The sequence below is a fragment of the Pelmatolapia mariae genome, linkage group LG14, assembly GCF_036321145.2.
Source record: "Pelmatolapia mariae isolate MD_Pm_ZW linkage group LG14, Pm_UMD_F_2, whole genome shotgun sequence".
Lineage (NCBI taxonomy): Eukaryota > Metazoa > Chordata > Actinopteri > Cichliformes > Cichlidae > Pelmatolapia > Pelmatolapia mariae.
Genome location: NC_086239.1, coordinates 3,100,085 through 3,118,566, shown reverse-complemented (window position 1 = coordinate 3,118,566; position 18,482 = coordinate 3,100,085). Strand labels below are relative to the sequence as shown.

The 18,482-nt window shown below is 39.9% G+C and overlaps 1 protein-coding gene across 1 annotated transcript in view; it reads left to right on the top strand.

The window, feature by feature from the left end:
• lhx1a (LIM homeobox 1a) overlaps positions 1-17,755 on the top strand; it is a 158,712-nt gene extending 140,957 nt beyond the window's left edge. Inside the window, exon 6 of the transcript XR_010095548.1 lies at positions 17,746-17,755. The gene's annotated coding sequence lies outside the window, so the exon portion shown is untranslated. The remainder of the gene's footprint in view (positions 1-17,745) is intronic.
• The last annotated feature ends 727 nt before the right edge of the window (positions 17,756-18,482 follow it).

The window sequence follows — 18,482 nt, the reverse complement described above, 5'->3', positions numbered from 1 at the left end:
ACCAACTATTTACATTTCAACTTTTAACTATTTAAATTTTCAGCTTTTTCCTTTTAAACAAATTAAAAGTGAAACAACACAAAACACTGCAAACCACAACACAATAAAATATAAATTATAAAAAGAAGATGCACATTCTCTGTCATATAGGCCTGGGATGATTTTTTGGGAGAGTGTTTTCCTGCTTGGAATTGCATACATAGGATTCCCTGCATGATTAAACTTTCTGAATCCTTTATCATCCACAAATGAAAATAATTGTGGATGATTACTATACCTTTCTAATGTGACGATGTTGTCTCTTGTTGTTGTCCCTGGCTCTCTTTCTCTCTCTGCTTTGTCTCTAGGGGCCACCGTATATATTTATATATAAACATATATAAATAAAACCATGTTTTTTTTACATTAGTAATTCCTTTTGTGCATAATTTTATGTTGTTGTTGATAATAAATTAATTAAAGCAACAAAACAACTTGATGAGCAGAAAGAGCCGGCTCTTTTTAGTGAGCCGAGCCAAAAGAGCCGAAAGTGATGGGTTCTCCCATCACTAATGTCTATTTTCTTTATCTCTCTGATTATCACACATTTTCCTTGTCTCCCTTTCTAAATATTGGGATAGGTTGGGAAAAGACTGATAGTGATATTGTTAGTAATATTCTGAAACCTATTTAAAATAGATACATGTTGTGCATTTGACATTACTGACAACCATGGAAGAGCAGGCAGCAGTTCTAAGACAGTATTGTAAGGCACTTTTGGCAGAGTGTTTACCATTTATGCACTCTATTCAATATGTCACTCTCACCCACTGCCATGGTCCAAAAGGCCTAGCAGTTATCCGACATGATTTAAACAATCAGAGATATCTATATATCTTTACTGCCACATTACATTAACCTCCTAAGACCCGAACTCTGGCATGCATTTTTAATTTTTCTTTGCTATTTGGGCTGATTGGGACCTGATGAATGTAAAAACAAAGAATTATCTTTTTACCTGATGTAGTTTCTGAGAACAATGGTATCCACATATGAGGACATTCGTTTTAAATTTCTATAGAACAGTGGCAGTATAATGCCCTCGTAAATGGATATCAGGCCCTTGTAGAGCAAAATTTAGTATTGTGGTCTAGACAACCCAAAATGCGATGTCCACATATGTGGACGCCAGGTCCTAGGAGATTAAGACCATGGTACTCCATTTAAAATTTGGGAGTAAAACAATATGTGTTCCTACAACACAATGGTACTCGAAAATCCACAAGCCAACTATGAGTTGAGAGGAAAGAGCAGAATAGATCTGAATAGACATACATCCTGAATGACACATTTGTTGTGGGTAAGCATCAACATTAACACACAAATACAACAGTAAGCAAAGTTATCAAACGCTTGGACAGAAGGAGCAGGAAAACCTCAAAGCTGGAGCACACACAGTCTCTGTTATGAGTTATGAAACAGATGGAGATGGTACTGAGAGCCAGGGAGGAGGTGAAAAGATGCAGCATTTAACCTCTACTATAAAATGTTCACAGATAGGCTCATACTGTATGTTGAAATGTCACCATTTACCTCAGCAGGGACCACAAAGAATATGAGCAATGATCCTAGAATGTATTTGTGTGTTTGCTAGCATGTGTCTTTGCATTTGCTTGCTGGTATCCATGTGTCCATGGGGTATGAATGTATTTGCTGATATGCATTTGCTTATGTTTATTCATACACACACACACGCACATTCAAGATTTGGCTGTTTTTAAGTGTGTTTGCATGTGCACAGTCGGCAGAAAGGTGGGGGTTAAGCTGGTGCTGGGGCTCCTGTAATGAGTAAGCGTTGGGTGGCCAGGGCTAAGATAAATGGCGGGGGCCTGCCACTAGTGCAGCAGTCAGCAGGATGCACCACGGCCGCAGGCTTGTTTGTGCCAAATGGAGCTAGCAAAATATCAAAGGCCAGCCATCCAGAAGACGCAAGCGTCTGACAAATTTTAAATTAGCCAGAAAGAGAGAGGGGGTGAAGGAGGGGGGAGGTTATAGGGTGAGAGAGGAGGTATTGGTGGTGGTGGGGTGTTGGCTGGAAGGAAGTCTGATAGGTAAAGACAGACTGAAGGTGTATAAAATGAAAAGAGAAATAGAGGAACGGAAGAATGGGACAGACAAAGAAAAAAAAAGAAACTAAATTATGCAATCTTCTGTTATTCAGCAATATCCATGCCTTCCCCCCTTCCATCCACCCTCTGGTCCATTTTTCTTTTCTTGTGTTGTAGTAATCTCCAGTGCCATTATCATCATTAGCCAGTGAGGCTGTTATTATTCCAACTGCATAGTTCCAAGAATTGCTCAGTCAGGATAAAGGGTGCAACCCAAACAGACGAGTGCAACATGCTCATCCGTGGTGACTGTGTGTTTGAATACATACGTGTCTGTTTTGGGTCAGTGTGAAGATGTGAAATAATTGTGTTAGGTTACTTACTATCAATACACATATGACAGATTACAATGACTTGAGTTTTAAGAGGGAGAAAAACATTGTTCTGGTAACTAAGCGTGATGCTAATGTCTGCTCCATACTCAACACGAGAAAGGTTTAACTTTAGGATTTTCCTAAAATACTAATAAAAACAGAGCAAATGTACTTTTTTAAGGAAATGGTGAATGGTAAATGGACTTGTTACTATATACAAATTTTCTGCTATAGTGTAGCGTTCAAAGTGTTTTATACAACTTACCTCATTCATAAAAACATTTTTATAGTTGAGCTTGTAATCAGGAATTGGGCTGAAGGTAAAAAATATTTTTAGTATTTGCCAGAATTCATACCTTTAAACATGATCAAGACTCCAAACATTCAGCAGTCCACACAATGAACTGCCCTTGTAGTATTCAGTACATTGACTGGCCATTAGTACAGGGTTAACACTAATCCATCAGAGACATATATAATACTATGACTATAGCTACTTTACTGTACTTCTAAAGTCTTTTTTTCTCTAAAATGAAGGAAACATAAGCATATATGCAACTAGTTCTGATTTGCACTATTCCCTTTGTCCCTTCAGTGCTCAGTGTACTGGTCAGAAACTTAGACACAGACAGTTATGGCTAAAACAAAACAGAAACTAGGAAAAGAAATGACAGGAAAAAGTTGTGTTGTCTTCAAAGACAGAAACAGACTTTTTCAGTTTGAAAGAAGTTTTTTGATTTCTGTTAGACAAGCTGCTAATAAACTGTTATGACCTATAGCATAAAGTGGAATAAGTAAACAAGAGAAATTCAGCCTAGTCCTGAATGTAAACAGCAAAACTATTCAGTTGTTCATGTAAAATAAAAACATTACATTAACACTAAACAATACTAAAAAAAAAGAATTCAGTAGCAATTCCAATAATTCACTAATAAAAAACACAACTCAAGTATGAACTAAAAGGAGAGATCTGTTCATACTTGAGTTGTGTTTTTTATTAGTGAACACACTAACCGGAGATATATTAGCAAGTGCATTTGCCTGTAAACATTTTCAGATATTCAACAGATGAACAATAGTTCTATATCTTAACTTGCTAACCTAAAGCAGAGCGATCCAAACATGCTGGTATATAGTTGTGAACCAAACATGTAACTTGGTCTTAAAACCAAAACTTGGTTGAATTGGGTTTTGAGAGTTAGCTCTTAAAGTCACTTTGGACTTGTCACTGATATCTTTCATATGACACATTGTCATTTGATCGTTTGATTATCACATTTAGGGACTCTGAATGACTTTATATACATAAAATATCCATCCATTCACTTATCCTTTTCAGGGTCACGGGGGGCGCTGAAGCCTATCCCAGCTGCCATAGGGTGAGAGGCGGGGTACACCCTGGACAGGTCACCAGTCTGTCACAGGGCTAACACACAGAGACAGACAACCATTCGCACTCACATTCACACACTCACACGCACTCACCTATGGGCAATTTGGATTAATCAATTAACCTATCCCCACAAACTGCATGGCTTTGGGAGGAAGCCAAAGTACCCGGAGGGAACCCACGCAAACACGGGGAGAACATGCAAACTCCATACAGAAAGACCCCGGCCTGATGGTGGAATTGAACTCAGGACCTTCGTGCTGTGCGGTACTAACCACCATGCCACCCTGCTGCCATGGTAACAGTAATATGCTATTTGTGTTCTGGTCACCATCTAAAGTCTACTTTTCACATTAAATTCTGCATTTGCACGCAAGAGCAAGGCTTCAGTCTCATTCTAATATAAACATCTTCATACACTTCATTCCCAGGCCCCACCTCCTGCTTCTGTTGTCCAAACGAGAGCCTGAGCCTGCCTAGTAAGAGTTTTCTTTTACTAATGTCAATTTACGGCCTAGCAAGAGCTCACTCTAATCTTTTCCTACTCATTACACACAATTTCCAGGGTGTTGAGCCAGGGTGCCGATTGGTTCCTTGCAGTGTGTGCAGTGAGGGGTGCTGTGATTGTTTATTATTTATTTATTTGTTTATTTATTTACATCAATGCCCCCTCCTTCTGCTTCCACTTTCTTATTTCCTGGCTTTTCACACAACAACATTTCACTCTCATAGCCCTAGTCTGCATTTTCTATGAATAATTAATGTAGCACTATAGCATGTGGATCTGCTCCCCTTCATCTGTTTCTCCAGAGCGGTCTCTCCACGATCTGAAGGACAAGTACATCTCCATGGTACTATTTTAGATCGCTATTCTGCAATATGCTATAACTATAGAATAACCTGCAATATGTGCATTTCACTACATGCAAAATTCAACAAGTGAAAAGTAATCATTTAAATGGAGCTGATGGCAAAAAAATGTAATTACCCTACATGTAATAAAAGCTTCCCAAGTGTTCACAACAAAGTGAGCTACTCTGTTGTGCAATATGTTAGCTCATTGTCACCTATGTCTAATCTAGCTCTTTGATATGACAGATATCCGTTTGGTTCATCCTTCATTTTCAGATAGTGAAAGTTGAACTGCAGTCGGGTTGAAATAATTTGCCAGTAGTTGAATGCATCCTATAGCTCTCTCCATGTGTGGATAGATTTTATTAAAAATGTGAACATCAAAATCATGACAATGAATTCATGAAGAAATATAGTCGTGTAGCTTACATTGAAATACAGGCACAGTGTGAAGGAAGGTGGGGTGGGCCTGAGTAATTAGTATTCATTTCATGATTTAGAAAACAGCGGCATGCTGTGACGTTTACAGAAAGATACACACACAGCAGATACACAGAGAGACACACACAAACAAACACACACACACACACACACACACACCTCTTCTTCTTCCACTATTTAACGATACAAATTAGATCAGATTAAAGCATACTATTTCCTGTTGCTTGCCTTTTATTCTTATTTTCCTGCAGTTTGCTGAACTGCTGAAAAAGTGACGTCTTCACCTTTTTTCCGTTTCTTACTGGCTGAAGGATTTTAAAATGTTATCATTTCCATTATATTTATTTACAATAAATACCGACGACATTCTTAAAATAATATTTTCTATTACCTGACAATCACATGTGGTGGAGGAATTTTTAGAACCAATACTTCACCAAAAGAAGCAATAAAATGAAAACATTTCACTAAAACAAAAATTTGATTACGGCAAATATAATGTATAAATGATCACAATTAAACATAATAATTCTGAAGAAAATGTTCCATGTTTATTTTAATATATAAATAACAAAGAAATAGTAGCTAGATGGAAAGATTTGAACACATTGGTAACTGAAACTATTAATGGAAAATGAAGTGTTGGCAAAACAGCTGATTAAACATATTGGTTGCATATTTGTAAAACCAACAGATTTCTAAAGAGATCCTAATCTGAAAGCTAGCTAGGCCTGCACCTGTTCAACTGGCCTGATTTATTAAAATGGATTTGGTGTTTCCACTACATCACAACTTTCCTTGATAATATGCCTAGGAGTTATTAAATCATTTATACACTATAATCTAACTCACCTGCATTGGATAGGGTAGTCGAGGTGGTTAGCAAGAGAACAATGTATCCGTTATCTACTATCTGTTACAACGTAGCTCTGTTTCCACACAAAACACATGTTCAGAAATTATACGTCATAGTTGCAGTGTTTCTGTGAAAACCTTTAAAGGTTATCTACATAGAAATGAGGGACATTATTTGAGGAAAACCTTGACCCCTGTTTCAATCCACGGGGTCAACGTGGACACTGTGGAGGACTATAAATACCTTGGAGTACACATAGACAATAAACTGGACTGGGTTAAAAACACCACTGCACTTTACAGGAAGGACTGAGATTACCAAAAAGCACCACTGAACGACACAGGAAATCATTCCTGCCTGTGGCCATCGCCCTGTACAACTCCTCCATCTAACACACTGTAAACACTGCAATCGTTACACCCTTTTTGCACACGCTCCATTCTACTCAGTAATGTTGCTGTCAGTATTCTTGATATTTATTTATAATCACCTCTGTCAATCCTTGATAGTTATTATTGAGTGAGTTGTATATATTGTGCTATTTCTTAAATCTGTAAATCTGTAACATATTGCATTGTTAAATAGTTTAGTCTGTTACTGTACTGGAGCAACTGTAACCCACATAATTTCCTTTGGGATTAATAAAGTATTCTGATTCTGATAACCACTGACTTTCATCTTGTGTGTCACAATGTAAGACTGAACACTTTATAGAGGCCCATGAAAAGTACAAAGTTAATGTGGTCCTAATTATAGAGTTTAAGTTGTTCCCTCAGTGGCCTCTCTGTGTGGTTCTTTAATGTTATTCATTCTTGTCTCTGCATCTCTTTGCTTCAGTTACTGTTTATCACTTCTTATTTTTCTTAAGCTAGTCATTTGTCTCCTGTTTCTTGCATTTATTTGACCTTCTTTTTTTTATCATTTGTATCATATAATTTTAGCCAAGCCTTGCTCACTAGCTGTGTCTACACCTCCCCTAATTTCCTTGTGTGCATTTGTAACCCGTATCCTTTGTTCATTTTCAGATTGTTCGGTACCGTCCCCTCATTTCTTCCCTGTTCTTTGAAGATGTAAAGATTTTGGTGTTTATTTTTTCTTCTTTGGACATTTGCTGTATTCCATCAGGGATTTCTGCATTAATCCTGATTAAAGGTTAATATTCTACACTTTATGACAGATCACAAATGCTCATGCTTAACTTAACTAAAAATGTAAGAATTTAGAGTTACTACTTCACCTAACCTCTGTGGACAAACACACTACTCTGGTGTAGAGTTAAGATGCAGACTCACATTACAAACATGTTCTTTGCAAATTCCAAATGTTGTTACTTTTCTTGGTAATATATGAAAAACGTATGTCACAGTAGAACACAGATTTAATTACTGATTACTATTGGAGGTTTTTTGTTTCTTTGTTTGTTTTGTATTAAATAAAACAGATGCCTTTTCCAGTTAAACCCAGCAAACTATAAAAAGGGGAAAAGAACAAGCAGCCTATGGTCAGTCTTTCCCTTAAAACAAAAGTTTTGTGAACCTGCTCCTATCTGTGAAGAGAACATGGTGCCAGTGCAAGACCATCCAGTTATAATATTCTCTGGGGGATGCCAGTCAATCTGCATGGTGATAGGCTATGAACACAGCTTTCACTAAAGGATGCTGGGACCTTGTATCACCCTCAATGAATCTGTTTCTGACAGTTTGGTCAAAAATGTGCAGTTCGTTTTGTGGAAACAGTTATACTTGTTCTGTTCCTCACTGCACAAAGAAGCAGGTATTGGTCCTGTGGCTGATTTGAAGAGCCACCCAGCTCTCATGCAACAGCCTAATCTTCTGGTTGTTCAGCCACTTGGGAGACACAGCAAACTTTCTTGCAACATCACCTATGGATGTGCCATACTGGGGGAGCTGGACTACCTGCAGAATCTGAATGGACTTCTTGTTCTGTCTCATATCAGTGATCTCTTGATCATGTCTCTGATCCATAAATCGATTTACTCTGCCTTAGTGAAACCTGGTTACAACAGGATGATTATGTACTTTTAAATGAATCAACACTCCTGAGCAGATTTCTCCTGTATTGGCTTCGCTTCATTGGCTCCCTGTTAAATCCAGAATTTAAATTCCTGCTCCTCACATACAAGGTCTTGAATAATCAGGCCCCATCTTATCTTAATGACCTTATAGTACCATATCACCCTATTAGAGCACTTCACTCTCACACTGCAGGCTTACTTGTTGTTCCTAGAGTATTTAAAAGTAGAATGGGAGGGAGAGCCTTCAGTTTTCAGGCCCCTCTTCTGTGGAACCAGCTTCCAGTTTGGATTCAGGAGACAGACACTATCTCTACTTTTAAGATTAGGCTTCAAACTTTCGTTTTTGCTAAAGCATATAGTTAGAGCTGGATCAGGTAACCCTGAATCCTCCCTTAGTTGTGCTGCAATAGATGTAGGCTGCTGGGGGATTCCCATGACGCATTGAGTATTTCCTCTTCAGTCACCTCTCTGCATTGAATCATATCTGTTATTAATCTCTGTCTCTCTTCCACAGCATGTCTTTCATCCTGTTTTCCTTCTCTCACCCCAACCAATCACAGCAGATGGCCCCGCCCCTCCCTGAGCCTGGTTCTGCTGGAGGTTTCTTCCTATTAAAAGGGAGTTTTTCCTTCCCACTGTCACCAAAGTGCTTGCTCATAGGGGGTCATATGATTGTTGGGTTTCTCTCTGTATGTACTATTGTAGGGTCTACCTTACAACATAAAGCGCCTTGAGGTGACTGAAGTTGAGATTTGTATAAATAAAATTGAATTGAATATTGTTATTAGTTACAAGGACACTGGCAAAAGGCCAAACTAATTTTAAATTTTTGTTCTGTTTTGTTTGTTTGGGTCATTAAAAGCCATTTAGCACAGAGAGATTTAATATGTAGAACCAAATGTCAGAGATTCCAGACAATTTTAGGTTTGTCATCAAGGATGTTGAAGTTATTTTCTGTTGTTTTGTTTTCTTTTGTGGTCTATCTATGCTCTATGTGTCTTATCTGTCTAAGAGTTTATATTTTAAAGCTAAATCTCATCATTTTACAATTCATGTTGTTCAGTGACAGTGTTGGAGGCCAAATATTTATTTTTTCACAAAAGTAAGAATTTAGATGAATAATGAATAATGGTGAGACAGTGTGCAGAGATTATAATACATCTTTTATCCTTTAAAAATTGTTTTTAAAGACAAATATAGCAAATCAAAATGTAATAATGCTTTATTATAGCACTATTATCACATTAAACTTGAACATCTTAAACAAATTAAGGTAACTTAAAAAAAAGTCAAGCTAATATTGAATTTACATCTTTTAATGTTTATATTAATTAAATAACCATGATTTTTTTTTTATGAATCATATCTGATTAATTGTAATTACAATGAAATGTTTTTAAGCCATTGACTTTATCCCTCTAAATTTTTTTCACAGTAAAGATTTAAAAAATAAACCACCTTTTTATGTGAAGTGACCCATAAAAATCCATAATTGCAATTGATATGATCAAAAATGAACAGTAGATTGCTGTGATTACAATCCTTGTTACTAGTTTTTCCAGGGTATTTTCACTTGTTATTGGTGTTATATAATTTTATTACATTAAATATGGTTTCCATGCACCCATCTTCTTCCGCTTATCCGGGGCCGGGTCGCTGGGGCAGCAGCCTAAGCAGAGAAGCCCAGACCTCCCTCTCCCTGGCCACCCCCTCCAGCTTGTCTGGGGCAAAACCAAAGCGTTCCCAGGCCAGCCGAGAGATGTAATCTCTCCACGGTGTCCTGGATCTGCCCCGGGGCCTCCTCCCGGTGCGACATGCCCGGGACACCTCACCCAGGAGGCGCCCAGGAGGCATCCTTATCAGATGCCTGAACCACCTCAACTGGCTCCTTTCAATGTGGAGGAGCAGCAGCTCTACTCTGAACCCCTCCCAGATAGCTAAGCTTAGAGATAGGGTGGGAAGGGAGATAGGCCTGTCGATCTCCTGTTTGCTTTTCCCATCACTTGTGAACAAGACCACGAGATACTAAAACTCCTCCAATTGGGGCAAGAACTCGTCCCTGACCCAGAGTGGGCGCTCCAGCCTTTTCCAGCTGAGGACCATGGCCTCAGATTTGGAGGTGCTGATTCTCATTCCCACCGCTTCACACTCGGCCGTGAACCATTCCAGTGTGAGCTGGAGGCCATCACCCGATGAAGCCAACAGAACCACATCATCTGAGAAAACTAGAGATGAGATTCTGAGACCACTGAAGTGAAAGCCTTCCGCCACTTGGCTACACCTAGATATTCTGTCAATAAAAATTACAAACAGAAACAGTGACAAAGGGCAGCCCTGGCAGAGTCCATCACCCACTGGAGAAGAGTCTAGTTTATTACCGGCTATGTGGACCAAGCTGCAACGGTTGTATAAGGATCTAATGGTCCGTAGCAATGGGCCAGACACGCCATGTTCCCGAAGCACCTCCCACAGGACACCCCGAGGGACACGGTCAAATGCCTTCTCCATGTCCACAAAGCACATGTAGACTGGTTGGGCAAACTTCCATTCACCCTCAAGTATCTTCGAGAGGATAAAGAGCTGGTCCAGTGTTAAATGACCAGGACGAAAACTGAATTGAGGTTCAACTATCCTCCGGACTCTCCTTTCCAGCACCCTGGCATAGACTTTCCCAGGGAGGCTGAGGAGTGTGTTCCCCCTATAATTGGAACACACCCTTTGGTGCCACTTCTTAAAATACCTGAATTAATTTGTGAGATGTTGTGAGATTTGTGAGGCTTTTATACATATTTCTGGATGTCAGGGGGGCAGTTTAAACTCTTAAAAGCAGAGTTGAGACCACATCTGAAGAGGCAGAGAAATCATTTCGGCAAGCCGATTGACCTGGAGCAGTGTCCAGCTGTGTGTGTCTGTGGTAAAATAGTATTATTTTACTAGTTCCACTTCATTATCTATTCAAGACCAGTGTGTGATTTGAGTTATGAGGGCACGTGTTGCCAAATGCAATTCAATTCAATTCAATTCAATTCAATTTTATTTATATAGCGCCAAATCACAACAAAAGTCGCCTCAAGGCGCTTTATATTGTACAGTAGATAGCACAATAATAAATACAGAGAAAACCCCAACAATCATATCATATGACCCCCTATGAGCAAGCACTTTGGCGACAGTGGGAAGGAAAAACTCCCTTTTAACAGGAAGAAACCTCCGGCAGAACCAGGCTCAGGGAGGGGCGGGGCCATCTGCTGCGACCGGTTGGGGTGAGAGAAGGAAAACAGGATAAAGACATGCTGTGGAAGAGAGACAGAGATTAATAACAGATATGATTCAATGCAGAGAGGTCTATTAACACATAGTGAGTGGCTGGAAAGGAAAAACTCAATGCATCATGGGAATCCCCGGCAGCCTACGTCTATTGCAGCATAACTAAGGGAGGATTCAGGGTCACCTGGTCCAGCCCTAACTATATGCTTTAGCAAAAAGGAAAGTTTGAAGCCTAATCTTGAAAGTAGAGATAGTGTCTGTCTCCCGAATCCAAACTGGAAGCTGGTTTCACAGAAGAGGGGCCTGAAAACTGAAGGCTCTCCCTCCCATTCTACTTTTAAATACTCTAGGAACAACAAGTAAGCCTGCAGAGCGAGAGCGAAGTGCTCTAATAGGGTGATATGGTACCACAAGGTCATTAAGATAAGATGGGGCCTGATTATTTAAGACCTTGTATGTGAGGAGCAGGATTTTGAATTCAATTCTGGATTTAACAGGAAGCCAGTGAAGGGAAGCCAAAACAGGAGAAATCTGCTCTCTCTTCCTAGTCCCTGTCAGTACTCTTGCTGCAGCATTTTGGATTAGCTGAAGACTTTTCAGTGAGTTTTTAGGACTTCCTGATAATAATGAATTACAGTAGTCCAGCCTGGAAGTAATGAAGGCACGAACTAGTTTTTCAGCATCACTCTGAGACAGGATATTTCTAATTTTAGAGATGTTGCGCAAATGGAAGAAAGCAGTCTTACATATTTGTTTAATATGTGCATTGAAGGACATGTCCTGTTAAAAAATGACTCCAAGGTTCCTCACAGTGTTACTGGAGGCCAAGGTAATGCCATCCAGAGTAAGAATCTGGTTAGATACCATATTTCTAAGATTTTCAGGGCCGAGTACAATAACCTCAGTTTTATCTGAATTAAGAAGCAGAAAGTTAGTGGCCATCCAGGTTTATGTCTTTAAGACATTCCTGCAGTTTAACTAATTGGTGTGTGTTACCTGGCTTCATGGATAGATAGAGCTGCGTGTCATCTGCATAGCAGTGAAAATTTATGCTATGTCTTCTAATGATGCTGCCTAGGGGAAGCATGTATAATGTAAATAGAATTGGTCCTAGCACTGAACCCTGTGGAACACCATAATTGACCTTAGTGGGTGAAGAGGACTCTCCATTTACATGAACAAATTGGAGTCTATTAGATAGATATGATACAAACCACTGCAGTGCAGTACCTGTAATACCTACAGCATGTTCCAATTGCTCTAATAGGATATTATGGTCGACAGTATCGAACGCTGCACTGAGGTCTAGCAGGACAAGCACAGAGATGAGTCCACTGTCAGAGGCCATAAGAAGATCATTTGTAACCTTCACTAAAGCTGTTTCTGTGCTGTGATGAGCTCTGAAACCTGACTGAAACTCTTCAAATAAGCCATTCCTCTGCAGATGATCTGTTAGCTGTTTGACAACTACTCTTTCAAGGATTTTTGATATGAAAGGAAGGTTGGAGATTGGCCTATAATTAGCTAAGACAGCTGGGTCTAGAGATGCTTTTTAAGTAAAGGTTTAAATACAGCCAGCTTGAAGGCCTGTGGTACATAGCCGATTATTAGAGATAGGTTGATCATATTTAAGATTGAAGAATTAATTAATGGCAGGACTTCTTTGAGCAGTTTTGCAGGAATGGGGTCTAAAAGACACGTTGATGGTTTGGAGGAAGTAATTATTGAAGTTAACTCAGAAAGATCAATTGGAGAAAAAGACTTAACATCGATGGTACTAAAAGTAGCTGTAGATAATATTACATCTGTGGGATGATTATTGGTAATTTTTTCTCTAATGATAAAAATTTTATTTGTGAAGAAGTTCATGAAGTCATTACTAGTTAACGTTAAAGGGATTGTTGGCTCAACAGTGCACTGACTTTTTGTCAGCCTGGCTACAGTGCTGAAGAGAAACCTGGGGTTGTTCTTATTTTCTTCAATCAGTGATGAATAGTAAGATGTTCTGGCTTTGCGGAGGGCTTTCTTATAAAGCAGCAAACTATTTCTCCAGGCTAAATGATGATCCTCTAAATTTGTGACACGCCATTTCCTCTCCAGCTTACGAGTTATCTGCTTTAGGCTACGTGTTTGAGAATTATACCACGGAGTCAGGGACTTCAGATTTGAGGCCTTAGTTTTCACTGGAGCTACAGTATCCAGAGTCGTACGTAGTGAGGAGGTAAAATTATTAACAAGATAATCAACCTCTGTTGGAGTAGCGTTCAGGTAGCTGCTCTGCTCTATGTTGGTACAGGGCATTGAAGATGATAACAGTGGGTGGATTATATTCTTAAACTTAGTTACAGCACTTTCAGAAAGACATCTACTTTGATAAAGTCTACTCTCCACTGCTGTGTAATCAATCATTGTAAATGTAAATGTTATCTGGAAATGATCAGATAGCAGAGGGTTTTCAGGAAACACTGTTAAATGTTCAGTTTCTATGCCATATGTTAACACAAGATCTAGAGTGTGATTAAAGTGGTGGGTGGGTTCTTTTACATTTTGAGAGAAGCCAATTGAGTCTAACAACAGATTAAATGCCATGTTGAGGCTGTCATTTTTAGCATCTACATGGATGTTAAAATCACCCACAATAATTATTTTATCAGAGCTGAGAATTAAATCAGATAAAAAGTCTGAGAAATCAGAGAGAAACTCTGTGTAAGGCCCAGGTGGACGATAGATGATAACAAGTAAGACTGGTTTCTGAGTTTTACAGCTGGGGTGGACGAGGCTAAGCATCAGGCTTTCAAATGAATTAAAAGTCTGTCTGGGTCTTTGGTTGATTAATAGGCTGGTGTGAAAAATTGCTGCCACACCGCCCCCTCGGCCTGTGCTTCGAGGTTTCTGGTAGTTAGAATGACTCGGGGGTGTTGATTCATTTAAACTAACATAATCATCCTGCTGCAACCAGGTTTCTGTAAGGCAGAGTAAATCGATTTGTTGGTCAATTATTAAGTCATGTACTAACAGAGACTTGGAGGAGAGAGACCTAATATTTAATAATCCACATTTCACTGTTTTACTCTTTGGTTCAGATGTGGATACTGTATTGTTCTTTCTTTTTGATTTTTTATGTTTAAGTTTTTTATTGCTGGTTTTTGGTTTGTTTTTTGTCTTTTTGGGAGCTGACACAGTCTCAAAGGAGACGGGTTTTTGGGGGGGTAGCAGGAGGAGAGAAGCTGCAGAGAGGCGTGTAAGACTGCAACTCTGCTTCCTGGTCCCAACTCTGGATAGTCATATTTTGGGGGGTTTAATAAATTGGTCCATATTTCTAGAAATGAGAGCTGCTCCATCCAAAGTGGGATGGATGCCATCTCTCCTAACAAGACCAGGTTTCCTCCAGAAGGTTTGCCAATTATCTATGAAGCCCACATCGTTTCTGGGACACCACTCAGACAGCCAGCAATTTAAGGAGAACATGCGGCTAAACATGTCACTCCTGGTCTGATTGGGCGAGGGGACCAGAGAAAACTACAGAGTCCGACATTGTTTTGGCAAAGTTACACACCGATTCAATATTGATTTTAGTGACCTCCGATTGGCGTAACCGGGTGTCATTACTGCCGACGTGAATTATGATCTTACTGTATTTACGTTTACCCTTAGCCAGCAGTTTTAAATTTCCTTCAATGTCGCCTGCTCTGGCCCCTGGAAGACAATTGACTATGGTTGCCGGTGTCTCTAGCTTCACATGTCTGAGAACAGAATCGCCAATTACCAGAGTTTGACCCCCGGCGGGTGTGTCGCCAAGTGGGGAAAAACGGTTAGACACATGAACAGGTTGGTGGTGTACCTGGGGCTTCTGTTTAAGACTATGCTTCCTCCTCACCGTCACCCAGCTGCCCTCTTTCCCCAGCTGCTTGGGGTCTGCCGGGGAACAGCTAGCGGGGCCTACGCTATCTTCGGCTGCACCAGCTACAGGGGCCTGGCTAGCTACGGGTGAATGAAGGGTGCGAAGCCGAGTCTCCAATTCAGTAATCCTGGCCTCCAGAGCTGCAAATATGCTACATTTGTTACAAGTATCATTACTGCTAAAGGAGGCCGAGGAGTAACTAAACATCTGACACAATGAGCAGGAAAGTGCAGGAGGGACAGGTGAAGTAGCCATGGTGCTAACGAGTCGGCTACGAGCTAAGCTAAGCTAGCGAAACAGTACAGAGACAGTGAGTGAATACTTTGGCTATAAATTAGGTAGTGAGTACACAGAAAGGGTGATTGAAGCATCACGTGAAGCACGTGAAGATTATACTATGAAGAAGGAATGTATCTAAAAGTTTTTAATTCAATTGCTAAGCAGAAAAGCTACTCAGAAACACCACTGTGTTTGAGCAGGAACAGGAAGTAATACTCTACCACAAAGCGAGCGAACACCACGTGACAGCGCCACCAAGACACCAAGAAATGCATTGATCTGATTGGTCAGATCTGTTTATTAAGATTTGAAAAATACCTTTTTTTGGCTGCCCCCTTTAGGGGTCACTATAGCAGACCATCTTCCTCCATCTCACCTCATCACTAGCAACCTCCTGTGTCACACTAACTCACAGCATGTCCTCCTTTACTATCCACGGAAGCTGCATCCCAACCACTTTCAGCCCAACCACTCTTGATAGCAGAGTCGGGCTAAAAAAAATCAATAAAACTTACTCTTTGGCGAAAACAGCTGCATTAAAGACGTTTTTAATGCACAAAATATTTGCACAGATTTCAAGCATTCAGTGTGCCGTGGGCCTTAATGCAGGTATGGTTGGATTATTGAAGGTATCATTGATATTTACTTTTTTTGAGCGTCTTATTATTTTGTACTTTTTTGTCTTTGTTGTTTATTTTCTATATTTTATTTTACTTTCATGAGTTATTATTGTATAATAACATTTGATGTAAATAAATCACATCTTATATTGTCTTATCTCATCTTACTGTTCACCTGTTTTTGCAAAACTAAAAAATGCTGACCAGTAAAAATGGCTCAGACTAGCCTTTGCTCTCTCTCTCTCTGTGTTTCTCTCTTTCTCCCTATACACATGCACACAGGCATGCACATGCACATAATTCACTATCTTTCTGCTCTGTATCAGCCCCAACAGCAGGAACGTGGATACTCAGTGGTCCATGACTATCAGTGAACAGGACAAACAAAATTAATTAAAGTGCCATCATAAGTGACACCTTGCTGTCACCTGGTGCACAGAGGTAGAAAAGTGTCAGGAAACGATGCGCTGTCATGTGGGCTACATAGAGCCAAATCGCCTCATCAAATATGCATTCATATGTAATCACGCAAACAGCAAGGTAACACTGTCCACGGCTCATTCAAATTAAGAATTTTCAATTTATCTTGTGCACACGGATATATGCCAAGTTAATTTTTTTTTAAATTTCATAGGACCTTCACCTTAAAAACCCTTTATTTATCTGAGATAATGATAATATTGTTTATCACTGAATCTGAACTAGAGTTTACAGATTACACGTGCACAGACTCCACTAACAAAATGAAGGATTCCTGCAGCTCCCATGGTACCAAATGATAATCCTTGGTGCTTCATTACTCACTCTTAATCCACTGTTCATTACCCTCAACATAGCCTTTGTCAGTCCCCAACTGGCCAATGTAAGTAAAGATATATCATATCTCAATTTCCAGTCACATCCTTAAAACCATTTGGCAGCAGTCATCATCGTCACTGAAAAGTCACGATGCCTAGCTCCTGTCTAAATGGACAAAAGAAGAGGAGGAGGGGACGGACAGATTGGAAAGAGGAAGGGACAGCGGAGGCAAAACGACAAGCTGACTTCATATCAGTGCCAAGATTACTACCGCTGAAAGCTGAGGTGCAAAGAGTTGTGGGTAATTGTCATGTTTTTCATTAGTGGTTAGATGAGGATCTGGAGATGAGGGAGGAAATGGCCTCATCATCATCGCTTTGTGTGTATTTGTGCTTGTGTGTATGGTAGCAGGCCTGTGCGTTTGCAGATCACACCCTTGATCACAACCGTCCCCGTTCACTGCAAAGGGAACAAATTGTTCCCTCTTTCTTTCCGATGGCAGGCTATATTCCACCATTACCTCGGAACATTGAAAGAAACAAGCTACCGTGAATGACGAGCCAAAAGATTTCAGGAAGAGCATGAGATGGAGCAGAAAAGGCGAAAAAAAAACATGGTGGAGGGGTGGGTGGTTGTAAGCTTTGGGTGGGGGGGTAGGGGGGGTGAGGCCAAAAATAAGACAGGAGATGAGGAAAGAAAATGAAAAGAAATGTCTGCCAAAATTGTGATGAGACACTACAATCACACAGGCTTGGATGAGGAGGGGAAATTAGAGCAGAGGAGAATTGAAAAGGAAACACAGACAGGAAGAGGGGAGCAGAAAGACAGAGAGAGAAAATGAGAAGATCGGAAGAGAGAATGAGTGAGAAGTCACACAGAGAAGTGTTAAAGTGTTCTTTCTGTAACTTTTTAGGATATATTTTAACCACAGAAGAGTGCTCTCTAGCGATTAAACCGGTTATTGTTACAGCAATAATGAATATTGCTTTCTCCTATAAAGTCCCCTCAGCTGAATTTGTGTCCTGCTCAAATGAGCACCAAGGACTTTTGTTCAGTAAGGGCAGAACAGCATAAACTTCTTCTTTTTCCCTGTTGAACACAAAAAGCTTAAAGCAAGCTACTAGCTAGTTTAGTGGATTATCTATGCTGGCTTTACCTTGTCAATTAGCTACCCCAAACAGTATCAAAATGAGAGTTTGTTAGCCTAGCACCAGATTAGTTGTGCCCTCCTACATACTGGCAATGTGTCCAGATTTAAGGAATGTGCTTTAGCAAATTTCTGTATCTCTCTGGTCATTTTGTGTCTCTGGGGTTGTTTTGTATCTCCAATAAGTCATTTGTATCTCTTTGGACTCATCTGTATCTTATCTTTTGTTATGTATTTATCTACCTCTGTGGTGATTATTAAACTGTTGGGACCTGCGTGGGCTGGTTCTAAAAAGTAAGAAAGGCAACACTGGCCCCTTTATCAGTGGAAAAATGTTACACCCCTATGATTAGAAGAGCTATTACATTTGCAGTTTATAAAGAATTACAATTTTGTTTTGTTTTGATGTCACTAACTTGGTACACAGCTGAGACT